Source organism: Pantherophis guttatus, chromosome 8 (genome assembly GCF_059756535.1).
Source record: "Pantherophis guttatus breed Tessera chromosome 8, ASM5975653v1, whole genome shotgun sequence".
NCBI lineage: Eukaryota > Metazoa > Chordata > Lepidosauria > Squamata > Colubridae > Pantherophis > Pantherophis guttatus.
This window is the reverse complement of record NC_142070.1, coordinates 24,117,384-24,133,010: the sequence shown is the minus strand read 5'-3', so window position 1 is coordinate 24,133,010 and position 15,627 is coordinate 24,117,384. Positions and strand designations below refer to the sequence as shown.

Below are 15,627 nucleotides of genomic sequence, written 5' to 3'. Positions count from 1 at the left end.
GTAGGGTGTATTTTGTTGGCTTCTTTCCATGGTGATGTAATTCAGGGACTATGAAAAAGACAGCGATGGAAAACACCTTTGAGGAACTCTGTAGTAGACATCTGAAAATTGGGTAATAAATTAAATAGCGACCATACTGGAATGTTCTATCTTAATAAAGCAAGGATAACAATGGTCTCCATTTCACAGCTATGTCAGGTATTGGGCTATTTAATCATATTTAACAACCACATATATTTTGTTTGTTTGTTTGTTTTCAGAATGACTATAAACAAGTCATTTATCCACTTCTATACTCAGCCCCTTTCTTAAAAGAGCAGGAATAAAGTCATTCACAGAATAATTACCTAAAATTTTGCCACTAATAAGTAATGGAATCAACAATTCCAAAATGGGTAATCCCCTGAAAAAAATATTAAAAATATAATTTAAAGGATAACATATTCCATGATAAGTGGTCCTGCTAATTAAAATCTTGAAAAATGTTCTTCAGGCAAAAAAGAAGTATCCCATTTTAGGCTATTGTAAGGGGGACATTTTCACTAGAGGCATTAATATATGGGGCCAGTAGGAAGTTGCAGATTTTGTATCTCATCAGGTTTTTCAATATGGTCTATTTTTCAATTAAAAAACCCATTTTTTAAGAACAAAACCAAGAACGCTTTACATATAAGATATATATTGTGTCACTGAATTTGACAGATTCTCCAGGTGAGATTTTGGGTATCTTGTAGCAAATGGATTGCTTTTTCTTCTCTGTACTTTGAATTCCAAAATATCAGGCACAACATGCTGCGTGAGCTGCACTGCACTGGCTCCCAGTGGTCTTCCGGGTGCGCTTCAAGGTGTTGGTTATCACCTTTAAAGCGCTCCATGGCATAGGACCTAGATATCTTCGAGACCGCCTGCTGCTACCAACGGCCTCCCATTGACCTGTGCGCTCCCACAGAGAGGGCCTCCTCGGGGTGCCATCACCCAACAATGTAGGCTGGTGACCCTCAGGGGGAAGGCCTTCTCTGTGGGGGCACCCACCCTCTGGAACCAACTGCCCCCAGAGATAAGGAGAATCCAAGACCTCAGTGCCTTCCGCCGTGCCCTTAAAACTTTCTTTTTTCAGCAAGCTGGGCTGGCTTAACACTTTTAAATGTTTTTAACTGGTTTGTCATTGTTTTTTAATTATAGGACCAAATTTATATATATCTTTTTAATAGTATTTTAATGTTTGTAGTTTATGTTTTTATTTGGCTGCACACCGCCCTGAGTCCTCAGGGAGAAGGGCGGTATATAAATTTGATATAAAATAATAAATAAATAAATAAATAAATAAATAAATAAATAAATAAACAAACAAACATGACATGGAGTTGGACCTGTTGACATTCATGTAGAATCAAGATCATGTGAAGAGTTAATACCACTTTATAATGCCTTGGTAAGGCCACACTTAGAATACTGCATTCAGTTTTGGTTGCCATGAAGTAAAAAAGATCTGGAGACTCTAGAAAGTGTGCAGAAAAGAGCAACAAAGATGACATGGGGACTGGAGGCTAAAACATATGAAGAACGGTTGCAGGAACTGGGTATGTCTAGTTTAATGAAAAGAAGGACTAGAGAGACATGATAGCAGTGTTCCAATATCTCAGGGGCTGCCACAAAGAAGAGAGAATCAAGCTATTCTCCAAAGCACCTGAGGGCAGGACAAGAAGCAATGGGTGGAAACTAATCAAGGAGAGAAGCAACTTAGAACTAAGGAGAAATTTCCTGACAGTTAGAGTAATTAATCAGTGGAACAACTTGCCTCCAGAAGTTGCAAATGCTCCAACACTGGAAGTTTTTAAGAAGACGTTGGATAACCATTTGTCTGAAGTGGTGTAGGGTTTCCTGTCTGAGCAGGGGGAGACCTCCAAGGTCCCTTCCAACTCTGTTATTCTATTCTATTCATGTGTTTACCATTATAAATGTTACAGAACAAACATATATACAAAGAATCACCAAGGGATGTATAAAGGATTAGGGTGATGCTTGTTATTTGTGCAGTCAAATTCCTGTTCCTTTCTCTACAAAAAATATAAAGGAATGGGGATGATTGCAACAACCATCTTTACTGTTTTGCCAGACACCCAGTTAAAATACCTCACAGTAAATCCAGTACCTAATTCCTAACAGTAAAAACAGAAAGAGCTCAAAAATGCAATAAACCAAACAAGGCTAGGAAAGCTACAGGGAAAACCTACTTGGTTCCCGAATATGAAACACAATAGGGAAATAAATTCCAGACAGAATTAGTATACTGAGTTCCTTCAACATACTAATTCAAAATATGGTTTATTTGTTGGTGGCTGTTATATAAACCCTGCTAGTGCAATTTGTAAAGTAGGCTTCAGGCTTTTAGTCTATTGTGTGTGTTAAGGATATTGTTGTTGTGTTACCAACCAGCAGAGTGTAGAGCACAGAGAAACGTTGCTGAGAGCAATGAATAAGAGATGTGCAAACTGGTTTATCAAAAGTTTACTTTATAGTGAAAAACAATCTCATAGTCATAAAATCAATCTAAGTCTTTGCCAGTTAAATCAGTCCAGTGATACAAAAACTCTTCTTACCACACAAACAGTAGTTGCTAAGAATAACAAACTCACTCTGGTTCACAAACCACGATGGTAGCAGATCCATCCAACGATGATAGCACAATGATAGCAACTCCACACACTATAGTAGCTTATCATCAACTGAATACTTTACAGTACCTTTCTTAAATATGTTTACAACTAGTGATTATCTAATTACAGCATGACTCAGCATTACAATGAATCAGCAGTAAAACTTTAAAGTCACACAATACATATTCATATTAAAGTTACAGAACACACATATTGCCTGGACAACTTGTTAGGCTCAAACCATATCCTAACAGTGTGAATCTTGCCAATTGTGGTTAAATAAAAAAAAATACGATTAAGCAAATCTTGGCATGGAGGGATTTTCAATTTTTTAAAAAAAGACACTGTTTCTGAAATTGCATAAAGATGAAACTGCCTGCTAAATGATTTAGCATAAAGGAAGAATTAGTATACATCATCAATTGAACCTATCCCATGCAGTGCAGTTAACTCTGCAGTTTTATGACATGATAGAATTTTTTAAAATTTAGAAGACTACTTATTAAAGAAGAAGCTCTGTTTTATGTACTCTTATTGTATAATAATCCATTCATTAGCAGATTTGTAAATGGTTAATTAACAAAAACTGCTAGGAAATGAAGTTCCCACATCTTTTCTTTTACAAAGTCTCTGAGCTAATTCAAATAAGTTTAACTTCAAATATTAGTATCATAATCTTTGGGTTGGACCAATATTGCTTGGCTAGAATATCACTGCAATTGAAATATTTTATTTATTTATTTATTTATTTGTTTGTTCTTATTTCTATACCGCCCTTCTCCAAATAGGACTCAGGGCAGTGAACAGCCAAAGTAAAAAACAATACATACAAAATTTAAAAGCAGTTTAAAATAATTAAATATTATTTTGGCCGTAAATTAAAACAACCCAATTTAAAATCAATTTAAAATTTAACTCAAGCCAGCCCAGCTAGTTGAAATAAATGGGTTTTCAGGGCCTGACGAAAAATCCGGAGGTCTGTTATTGTACGTATCTCTGGGGGGAGGTTGTTCCAGAGGGTGGGCGCCGCCACAGAGAAGGCTCTCCCCCTGGGAGTCGTCAGCAGACATTGTCTGGCGGACGGCACCCTGAGGAGGCCCACTCTGTACGAGCGTACTGGCCGGTGGGAGGCTATTGGTGGCAGAAGGCGGTCTCGTAAGTACCCCGGCCCTAAGCCATGGAGCGCTTTAAAGGTGGTCACCAACACCTTGAAGCGCACCTGGAAGACCACCGGGAGCCAGTGCAGCTCGCGCAGGAGAGGTGTTACATGGGAGCGCCTCGTCGCCCCCATAATCCCCCGCGCGGCCACGTTCTGGACCAGCTGGAGCCTCCGGGTGCACCCCAGGGGGAGCCCCATGTAGAGAGCGTTGCAGTAGTCCAGGCAGGAAGTGACGAGTGCCTGAGTGACTGTACGTAGGGAGTCCCGATCTAGAAAGGGGCGTAACTGGCGTATCAGGCGGACCTGATAAAAAGCCCCCCTGGCCACGGCCGTCAAATGATCTTCTAAAGACAGCCGTGCGTCCAGGAGGACACCCAAGTTACGAGCCCTCTCCGTGGGGGCGAGTGATTCGCCCCCAATAGCCAGCGATGGCGTCAGCTGGCTATATCGGGACGCCGGAAGCCACAGCCACTCGGTCTTGGAGGGGTTGAGTCGGAGCCTGTTTCTCCCCATCCAGGCCCGCATGGCCTCCAGGCACTGGGACATCACTTCAAGGGCATCGTTGGGGTGGCCTGGGGTGGAGATGTACAGCTGGGTGTCATCAGCGTACTGATGGAACTCCACCCCGAAGCCACGGATGATCTCACCCAGCGGCTTTACATAAATGTTGAACAGAAGGGGCGAGAGGACTGACCCTTGTGGCACCCCACAAGCAAGGTGCCTCGGGGTCGACCGCTGCCCCGTCAACACAGATTGTGACCAGTCAGAGAGGTAGGAGGAGAACCACCGCAGAACGGTGCCGCCCACCCCCAACCCCGCCAACCGGTGCAACATGATACCATGGTCGATGGTATCAAAAGCCGCTGAGAGATCTAACAGGACCAGGATAGAGGAGCAACCCCTATCCCGAGCCCTCCAGAGATCATCCACCAACGCGACCAATGCCGTTTCCCTGCTGTGCCCAGGCCGGAAGCTGGACTGGAGCGGGTCTAGATAGACAGCTTCATCCAGGTACCGGGGAAGCTGTTGCGCCACCACACTCTCAACAACCTTCGCAACAAAGCGAAGGTTGGAGACTGGACGATAGTTAGCCAAAACAGCCGGATCCAGAGAGGGCTTCTTGAGGAGGGGCCTCACAACCGCTTCTTTCAAAGCGGCCGGCAGGACCCCCTCACTCAAAGAAGCGTTAACAATCTTCTGAAGCCAGCCTCGTGTCACCTCCCGGGAAGCCAGTACCAACCAGGAGGGGCACGGGTCCAATAAACATGTGGTTGCGTTCAGCCGTCCCAGGACCCTGTCCATGTCCTCGGGAGCCACAGGATCGAACTCCCCCCAGATAACACTCTCAAGACCTGCCTCAGTCATCCCGTCCGGACATACCCAGTCAGAGGCCATCCCTTCCCGAATCTGAGCGATTTTGTCATACAGATACTGCACAAAGTCATCGGCTCGGCCCTGCAAGGGGTCATCCCGCACTTCCAGATGGAGGAGGGAGCGGGTCACCCTAAACAGGGCGGCCGGGCGATTATCCGATGACGCGATAAGAGCGGCAAAATAGCTGGATTTCACTGCTTTTATCGCCACTAGGTAGGTCTTAATATGAGACCTCACCAGTGTTCGGTCGGATTCGGAGCGGCTGGTCCTCCAACTACTCTCCAGGCATCTTTTCCGGTGCTTCATCTCCGTAAGCTCCTAGGAGAACCAAGTGAGTTCGGTGCCGGGTCAGAGGCCGCAAAGGCACGACACGGTCCAAGGCCCCAGCAGCCGCACTATCCCAGGCGGCCATCAGGTCTTCAGCCGAGTCATGAACCAGAGTCTCAGGAAATGGCCCAAGCTCCATCTGGAACCTATCAGGGTCCATCAAGCGCCTGGGGCGGAACCATCTGGTCGGTCCCGCCTCCCTGCGGCGGGGTGCAGCGGTTAGAAAGTCCAGTCGAAGGAGCGAGTGGTCAGACCATGACAAGGGTTCGATGGCTATATCCCCTATATCAAGGCCACTCAACCACTGACCAGAGACAAAAACTAAGTCCAGAGTGTGTCTCCCTGTGTGAGTGGGGTCATGAATTAACTGAGTAAGGTCCATGGCCATCATGGAAGCCATGAACTCTCGAGCCACCTCAGACGTTTCACCGATAGATGGCAGGTTGAAATCCCCCATGATAACAAGTCTGGGGGTGTCCACCACCAGTAATGATACTGATATCATTAATATCAGTAAAAACTCAATTCTTAAGATATGCTATGTCCCCCAGAAGGGGAAGATAGATTGTTTGTCAGCCCTGGAGGCCATCTTTTTCTTTGGATCTTCAGGGCTGCCACACTTAGTGCTGTAGGAAACTGGGAGGAGGATTGCATGGAGTTGGAGAGATATCTAGCCATAATAACATTCCTTTCTCTGAGAGTCAAGGACATTCAGCCTGCACCTGGAGTGGCGTGATTGGGAGGCATCTCCAATTGGGACGGTGCATTGATTGGACCATGTGATGGACATGTGGGTGCAGGGGAAGGGACTTGCATTTTCTTTTTAGTGGGGAAAACCTGGAAGCTTTCAGATTCGGGTTTTCCCAGATGTGCCAATGTGGCATCTCTAATAAAAGGGAACTTTGAGGAACTTTTAGTCTTGGAGTCTTCTTTTGTTGGGGTGTTACTTGGAACCCTAACATTGTTAATTAGAGCTTTTGATGTGGTTATTATCAGCTAGATTAGGGGTGTCAAACTCGATTTCATTTAGGGCCGCATCAGGGTTGTGTTTCACCTTGGGGAGCCAGTGGGTAGGTGTGGCCAGAGTGAACATGGCCAGTTCCACATCACTCGTGTCGGGGCACCTGTAGTCGCCCAAGCACTCTGTCAGCAAAAACGGGCTCACAAGTTCTGTTTTCAGCTGCGATGGCCTCCTGCAACCCTCTGCCAATGAAAACGGGGCTCAGGAGGGCTGCATGTGGCCTCCTAAGCTCCGTTTTCACTGGCAGAGGCCCCGCCAAACATAAATATATGGAGTCAAGGATACTGACATAATCAAGATTGCCTCCTTGTATAAAAGGCTGGCATAAGATAATTCTGCAAACAAGGTTATGACAAGTGTAGTCACAATGTTTTTTAAAAAATATGTGTCCATAAAGAGCACAATATACTGGATAGGAGTGGATGTTACTCCAACTATGGAAAGGGATTTTAACTAGAAGAGACATCCTATGAATAGAAAATTCAATTCCTGTTCCATTGTACTCTTTTCCCCATTAGCATATGAAAAGTGTAAAAAAAAAAAACCTCAAGAAACCTTTCTTAGGATGATTCTCTGTAAAGCACTTAACATCAATCAGTTATTATGAAAAATCCAGTCCATTTCTCTATCCAATGGCTGCATCCCCATTTCTTCCTCTTTGAAAATATGTTCCCTTGCAAAGAGCAACCTGACAATAGGAGCCCAGGAAGCAGCTGGTTATTAAGTAGTCAGTGTTCTGTTTACAGAGAACAGTCCTCTATTTTGTAACATCTTCTGTTTGAAAAGCCACACAGACCAAGCCAGCTCCAAGCCAGAGAAACAAAGAAAAGGAGCGTTGATATGTAAAAGTGTCAATGAACAATTAGCACTTGCTTAGTAAACTCTCCTGGTCACAGAGATCCTGGTCTTCCCCACTAAAATGGAGCGTACTGCAGGACTACTGCATTTCAGTAGGCTTTCCTTTCACTTTCAATAATATGCTCATCAGATATTATTATTATTATTATTATTATTATTATTATTATTATTATTATTATTATTATTATTATTTATTGGTTAATCTTTAGTGAGATTCACAGCCTTTGAGGCTGGTTAATAGCTCAGCAGCTCGAGTCCTAACCAAGGACCTAGGAACTGTTAAGGTATCGTCGGAGGATGTAAACTGTTCCGAGTAAGGTGGTTTTTTGTAGAGTCAAAATGCTCAAGTCCGGCAAATTTAGAATTTCTAAATAGCGGGGTAGCCCTTTGGGTATTGCTTCAAGGGCTCCAATTACAATCGGGACAACACACGATTTCTTTTTCCACAGTCGCTCAACTTCAATTTGCAAGTCCCGGTACTTTGTGATTTTTTCTTGCTGCTTATCTTCAATCCGTGCATCACCAGGTATTGCAATGTCAATGAACCATACTTTTTTTCTTTTCAACTATTGTTATGTCAGGTGTGTTGTGGACCAAGTGCCTGTCAGTCTGAATCCTAAAGTCCCACAAGATCTTGAGTTTCTCATTCTCTAAAACTTTCTCAACCTGATGTTCCCAGTGGTTTTTGCTGTACTCAAATCCAAACTTCTGGCACAATTTCCAGTGAATGATCTTAGCAACACGGTCATGGCATTGTAGGTAGTCAGTTTGTGAAATTTTGCTGCATCCCCTGATCAGGTGGTTGACTGTCTCATCTTTTTCATTGCAGAGGCGGCATTTGCTGTTGGTGGTAACATGTTGAATTTTTGCCTTCATGCAGTTTGTGGCTAGGGCTTGTTCTTGAGCTGCCAAAATAAAGCTTTCTGTTTCTTTTTTCAGTACTCCTGATCTTAACCAGTTCCAAGTTAGTTTCTGGTCAGCTTTGCCTTCAATACTTTTCGAGTATTGGCCATGCAGAGTTTTGCTTTTCCAAGTTTCAGCTCGCTGCTCAATTATTTCTTTCTTATATTCTGCTTTTATTTTAGTTGTCTTTAAAAAGCCTCCTTTATTATTATCATTATTATTTATCATTATTATTATTATTATTATTATTATTATTATTATTATTATTTCTTTTATTCATTAAACATGAAACTCAGTCAACTGAACATTCAAAAATGCATCACAAATATCATTGACTGGTGCTAATGGTTGATATGGGTTGCTGCCAGCGTCCTAGTATCTTCTTAAAATATACGATGTCCCGAGTAGCGCAATTTTTTGCAGTTCCACTGGTGTTATTGCGGGAAGCTGCAATTTCTTGATGTGTTTTGTAAAATTCTTGGACATGGTACCAAGTGCTCTGATGACAATGGGTAACAATGTTACAAGTTTCGTCCATAGCCATGTAGTTTCGATGGCCAGGTCGAGATATTTCGTGATTTTTTCCAGTTCTTTTTCTTTACTCTGGCATCTCCTGGTATCACAGTATCAATAAATTGTATGTTTCGGTTTTCAACAACTGTGATATGTGGTGTGTTGTGTTCCAAATGATGATCCGTCTGTATTAGAAAGTCCCACAATATCTTCACCTTCTCATTTTCAGTAACTTTTTCCACTTTTTGGATACAGTAAGTCATATTTTTTACATAATGACCAGTGGATTTATTTAGCAACTCAGTCATGTCTAGCTTTGTAATCAGTTTGTGCAATTTTGCTGCATTCACATATTAAATGTGAAACAGTTTTGACTTTGTCATTGCAAAGTTGGCAGTTTGGACTTTGAGTGGATTTTTGTATCTATTATTATTATTATTATTATTATTATTATTATTATTATTATTACTATCTTTATTCATTAAATATGAAACTCAAATCAACTGAACATTCAAAAATGCATCACAAATACCATTAACTGGTGCTAATGGTTGATACGGGTTGCTGCCAGTGTCCTAGGTATCAACCAAGTACCTTCTTAAGATGTATGATGTTCCAGGTAGCAGTTTTTTGCAGTTCTGCTGGTGTTATTGCAGGAAGCTGCAATTTGCTGATGTATCTTATAAAATTCTTGGAAATGGTACCAAGTGCCCCGATGACAATGAGTATCACTGTTACATGTTTCATCCATTACTACTACTACTACCACTACCACTACTACTACTACTACTACTACTACTACTACTATTATTATTATTATTATTATTATTATTATTATTATTATTATGCGCCTTCAAGTCAGCAGTTTTCAAGGATGAAGTTTTCTTGGCAACATTTTCAGAAGTGGTTTGCCATCGCCTCCTTTCTAGAGCTGAGACAGAGTGACTGTCCCAAAGTCATTCAGTTGGCTTCATGCTTCAGCCTCTCCCAGTTTCTAATCTAGTGCCTCAAATTATGACTGTAACAGGAGCTTGCCGGTTACAATCATAAGTTATCACAGTTGTAAAACAGATCACCCTGGCACGCAACCCTATTTTACAAACTCCCCTCCCGCACATTTGTTAAGTGATTCCTGCAGTCATTAAGCAAACCAATTGTTCATTGTGGGCCAGTTTTGCTGAAAACCAGAAGTAAATGCTGAGTTTTGGAAAAAATATCTAAAGATGTGGTCATGTGACCCTGGGATGCTGCAACTGGCTGAAATGTCCTAGGAGTGAGGGGAATCCCAGCCTGCAGAACTTTGACACAGGTCAGAAATGTCCTCAGGGAAATCAACTTGTCACTAAGCAATTATTCGTAAGTTCAGTACTACCTGTACAGTAACCACAAACTACTATTGTTGTTGTTATTGTTACTTACATGCAGTAATCCACCATTAGGTTTAAACTTAGTATAAAGCCACGTTGAAGCCCTTCTAATTAATACCAAAATCTGGTTTCACACATTCTGGTGAGAGAGAAGTTCCCTGAGGTTGGGCTCCAGCATGAGTCCAAAAGCTCAGAAGATTAAACCACTGGTCCCGGTGACCGACTTAGATTGGATCCTGCAAAATCTGGTTCTCCTGTTTTAGCATCGTAAAAAAAATTGCTACTTTGGAAGATCCCTGCCCTGGATCAGCATTTAAATAAATATTACATAGCGGGGGAGTACTCCATAAATCACAGTGAGGCTCCACAACTTTATTTTTGCACCCCATCAAACTCAGGTTTCATATTGCCAAAACAAGGAGCCAAATGGGTTCCGTAGTACACTTTTTTTGCACTTATACTTGAGCTATGTTTCCTTTCTTTTTCTTATCTCATGCCTCTGATTTTTTTGGCTTATTATACCTTACTCCTCTGCATTCTGTATTATATGGCTTACCCCAATAAGAAACAGCATGATATATATGTGTGGCTGTAGCTATGCATACTTCAGATCATGTACAAGCATAGAATATCTCTGATTTGTATTCAAACACCCTTTGTTTTTCATGATTCGAAACCTGCATCCCAAATAAACACTTGGACATTTCCTTTCCATCCCTCAAGTGGCGTTCTTATGATGTCTGTTGTAGCCCTTAGAACAGAGGTGGGTTTCAGCAGGTTGTGACCAGTTCTGGAGAGCCGGTAGTGGATATTTTGAGTAGTTCGGAGAACTGGTAAATACCACCTCTGACTGGCCCCGCCCCCATCTATTCTCTGCCTCCCGAGTCCCAGCTGATCGGGAGGAAATGGGGATTTTGCAGTAACCTTCCCCTGCCACGCCCACCAAGCCACGCCCACCAAGCCAAGCCACACCCATCAAGCCAGAACCGGTAGTAAAAAATTTTAAAACCCACCACTGCCTTAGAACTTAACAATAACAACAACAAAAAAGATTTATGACCCCAATTGCAAATAAGTTCCTGTTCTTCCATAGATGACTAAACTTACCTGCTATTATGTTAACAGAAAAGGAACATTATTGCCCATGAAGAAAATCAGCCATAGTTTTCACTGGGCATTAGAATTGTCTCCACACATCTATCCAAACCTCCACCTCCAGTTAAATACCGGCGTGGCTTACACAAATCCTGCTATTTTGCTCTAACTGCTTTTTCTTGCCAGATGTCTTGACTCTCATCAAATCACAGAAAGAGAAAGAATTATACTATGTACGATAAGCATGGGCTGGTTGCCCTGTTCATGCAGCCTTCAGGATGAAGAAGATGACAGTTCTTGGTTTCTCTTCATTTACACTAGAATGATTTAAGCCAAAGCTGAATCCTGACAGGCACTTCCTGTCCTGCACACAGTCCCTTGTCAGAAAGCTCTACAGAATATACCAAAAGAGGATTAGCTGTGCTAGATGTCTGCCTGTCACTTGGAGTTGAAAATCTCTGCAGCACTAGCTGTATTCTATTTTTATACCTCTATAGCCCATTGCCATGCAGCAGCTTCTGAAAAAGGAATTTCATTCACACTTTTTTTTGCCAAGTCTGTCCTGGGAAGAAAACGACCACAAACCAATTATTCCTTGATTAATTCCTAGACATCCCCAGAGGCCATTGCCTCATCCTATGGCATCCTTTCCTAACCCTCCCCAAACTGGAATTGTTTGTATTGACTTCAGTTCCCAGAATTCTCAGCAATGTTTATGCTGCCATGATAATTCTGGGAGTTAAAGTCTATGTATCCAATGCATACTCAGATTGAAAAAGCTGAAATATTACATAGGCTTGCAGAACCAATACCATGAGATACCGTGCCATACCGAGACCAGTGATGGCTAACTTTTTCGGCACCGAGTGCCAAAAGCGCGTGCACCCACCCGTAATGCAATGTGCGTGCAACCTCACCCTGTGTACTCCGACCCCCTGAACATGTATGCATGATCTCCATATGCGCCCCCTACACATGCGTGCATGTCTCCCGCATGCACCCCGCCCGCTGCGCATGTGTGGCAGAGACTCAAAAACCAGCTGGCCAGTGGGAAGTGCACATACATGCATGCATGGCAGAGCTGAGCTGGGGCGATGACTCACGTGCCCGCAGAGAGGGCTCTGCGTGCCACCTGTGGCACGTGTGCCATAGATTTGCCATCATGGACCTAGATTCTGTAGGACTATCGGCACTCTTGGGCTGTTATAGCATATCAACATAAACTTTTTCTATGCATTCCACATATCTTATCTATATGGATATTACTGCACAGGTAGTCCACAACTTATGACCGTTCCATTCACCAAAGTTACTACAGGGCTGAAAAAAGTGACTTACAACCAGCTTCACACTGATGCCTACTGCAGTGTCCCCATGGTCACATCATCAAAATTCAGGCGGTTGACAACTGGGATGTATTTAGGATGGTTGCAGGGTCCTGTAATCACATAATCACCATTTGTGAGCTTTCTAGCTGGCTTCTCACAAGCAAAGTCAATGTAGGAATCTGGCTTTGCTTCATATCTATTTGATTCACTAAATGGCCACAGTGATTCATTTGACAACTGTGGCATAAAGATCAGGGGTGGGTTCTACTTACCTTTACTTACCTTTACTACTCGCTTCACTCGCTAGCGCGCCTTGCTTCTGCGCTCGCGCAGATTGCTGATGATGACATCAGCTGGTTTTACTACAGGTTCTTGCAAACCGGTCCGAACCGGGGGCAACCCACCACTGATAAAGGGTCATAAAATCATGTGCAACTCATGAAATAAATACCTGGCTTAATAACTGAAATTACAGTTCCAATTGTGGTTATAAGATAAGGACTATACATACTCCTAAACCAGTGTTTCTCAACCTTGGCTGCTGGACAATGTGTGGACTTCAACTCCCAGAATTCCCCAGCCAGCTCTGCTGGCTGGGGAATTCTGGGAGTTGAAGTCCACACATTGTCCAGCGGCCAAGATTGAGAAACACTGTCCTAAACAATCATATTCCCCAATGCTGTTCTGGAGAAAACACAGACATCCCCATTGTAAAAGCAAAAGAACGAATGCATTTATTTATATTCATTAATAACATCTTGCCTATTTTCAAATGTTGTAACAACCTTGTGCAATTATATTTTAATATTGTGTGGATGGATTTAATAAACACTGCTTTTAAGAGATGGACAATTTTTTTCATTAGATGCCAAATAGATGAAAGTTTGGTTTATAACACTATCTCGGACCACAGGTCATGTGATTATCTATGTTCTGGTTTTAGGCGCAGCTGCTAAGCATTAACTTTTACTCCTCAATTGGCATCAGGACAATTACTTAGTAATCCTATATCCAGGAAATGTTGTTCATTTCTACTGCTCCTTCAATTTTATGAATTACATCCATAACATGTTCCCTTTTTCCTTTGATAATGGTATTCAATAGACTCAAAGAGATGACTTCTGATTTACGTATCTGCAAGTTCTTATGGAGAACGTGGATGGGTTTTTTTCCCCCCTTAAAGAGATCTTTGTAGTTCTTAGTAAATTTTCAAATGTTCATGTGATTTGAACATTACATATAGTTCTCGACTTACAACTACCACTAGAACAAAAATCACATGAACATTTTAAGAAGATTACAGATATTTCTTAACTGGAACAAGAATCTTGGACATTGAATGAAGCAAGACACCATCTTACCACTTCACTCAATGACTACAATCCCAGCTCTCCCAATTAAAATGACTGCAGGGGTTGTTGAGTGGCAGAGCAAAAAGCTGCCTGCCAAAGGAAGACAAGCAGCTCTCCTCTCTCCAGGCCAGTGCACAAGTTCCTCTCTCCTCCATCTGCAGAAAGGAACTAATGTGCTAGACCAGGAGTGGCAAACTCAAGGTCAGCGGCCCACATCCAGGCATGGGGTACTTAGATCTGGTCCACGGGCTGCCCTGGAAACAACAAAGGACCGACCTGCTGTGCCTCTGCCACCAAAAAAGGAGTTCGGGAGAGCGGGCAGAGGGTTGCGGGAGGCCATCCCATCTGAAAACGGAGCTCGTGAGCCTGTTTTCGCTGGCAGAATGCTTGGGCGCCCACAGCTGCCCCCAACATGAGTGACGTCAAGCTTGCCATGCCCACCTTGGTCACACACACCCCAGCCCCCCCCCAATGTCAAACACAACCCTGATGCAGCCCTCAATGAAATCGAGTTTGACACCCCTGTGTTGACTGGAGAGTGATGATGAGTTCGCCTCCCTTTTTCCTCTATCTCTCTGAAATTCTCCCTTTGCTTTCTTTGCATTTCTCTCCAGCCGACAGACCAGTATTTCTCAACTTTGTCAATGTGAATTTCAAGTCCCAGAATTTCCCCAGCCAGCATTTCCCCCAGCTTAGGAATTCTGAAAATTGAAGGCCGCACATCTTAAAGTTGACAAGGTGGAGAAACACTGCAGTAGACACTCAGATAAGAGATAGACCTTTCTTGCTAGAGGTCTGAACTGATTACAATGGGCTTTTCAAATGCAGCTGAGGGTTGTGTGTTAATTAAAAACATTGTAGGGCAATTTTAAACTTGTCTGCAAGGTAAGACTGACAATTAGCAATTAGTATAGATATAGGAAGAAATAACAAAACGGTGGAATTGGAAATCACCACAAGAATAATTTAGTTTGGTATCCTGCAATTTGCAGGGAGATCAATTAAACCAGCCTCAAGAAAAGGTTATTCCATTTCTTCTTAAAAACATCCATTGATGGAAAACCCACACCGTCCCACAGTAAACTGTTCCACAATTGTACAGTATTGAAATAAATTTTGTTCCCAACCTAAGCTACTCAAATTACTAGTTCTTTTGTTTACAAAGTCAGAAACAAAATAAGATTTCAGCTGCTCTTTGTCATCTACTAAGTTTTCTCTATTTGTGGTTATTAGTGAACCCATTATCTCCTTTATGTTCCTCTGCTATCAACATATTTGAAGGATTTTGCTTCTCTTGCTAGCTTTAGTTGATTTCCTACCTACACTTTTCTTTACACCTTCCTACATTTCTGAGCTCAAGTTTGTAGAGTTCCTTGGGTTATAAGCCCTCCCTTCCTTCCATTTCCAAGAAGAAACTTATATTATAGAAAGCAGGTTCAAGAGATCATACTTAAGCTAATAATATTTGGTTGATCCTTTTTTTGTGGATGAAAAACTATACTTTGGTAAACCCTATATTAATTATATAAGTATTTAATTACCTATCATATTAATTTGACTCCTTTTTACTTAACTCAAAAATAGCTAATAATTAAAGCAGAATTTTAAAAACAGTTAAAATTTAACATCAACATTTTTAAAAAAAAATACAGTACTTGGTTGATGTGAATTGA

The 15,627-nt window shown here is 42.2% G+C and overlaps 1 long non-coding RNA gene across 1 annotated transcript in view; it reads right to left on the bottom strand.

The window, feature by feature from the left end:
• The window catches only part of LOC117679934 (uncharacterized), a 119,154-nt gene that overhangs the window by 59,978 nt on the left and 43,549 nt on the right, over positions 1 to 15,627 (bottom strand). Inside the window, exon 3 of the long non-coding RNA XR_004595488.3 lies at positions 12,613 to 12,712. This is a non-coding gene — a long non-coding RNA (uncharacterized LOC117679934). The remainder of the gene's footprint in view (positions 1 to 12,612; positions 12,713 to 15,627) is intronic.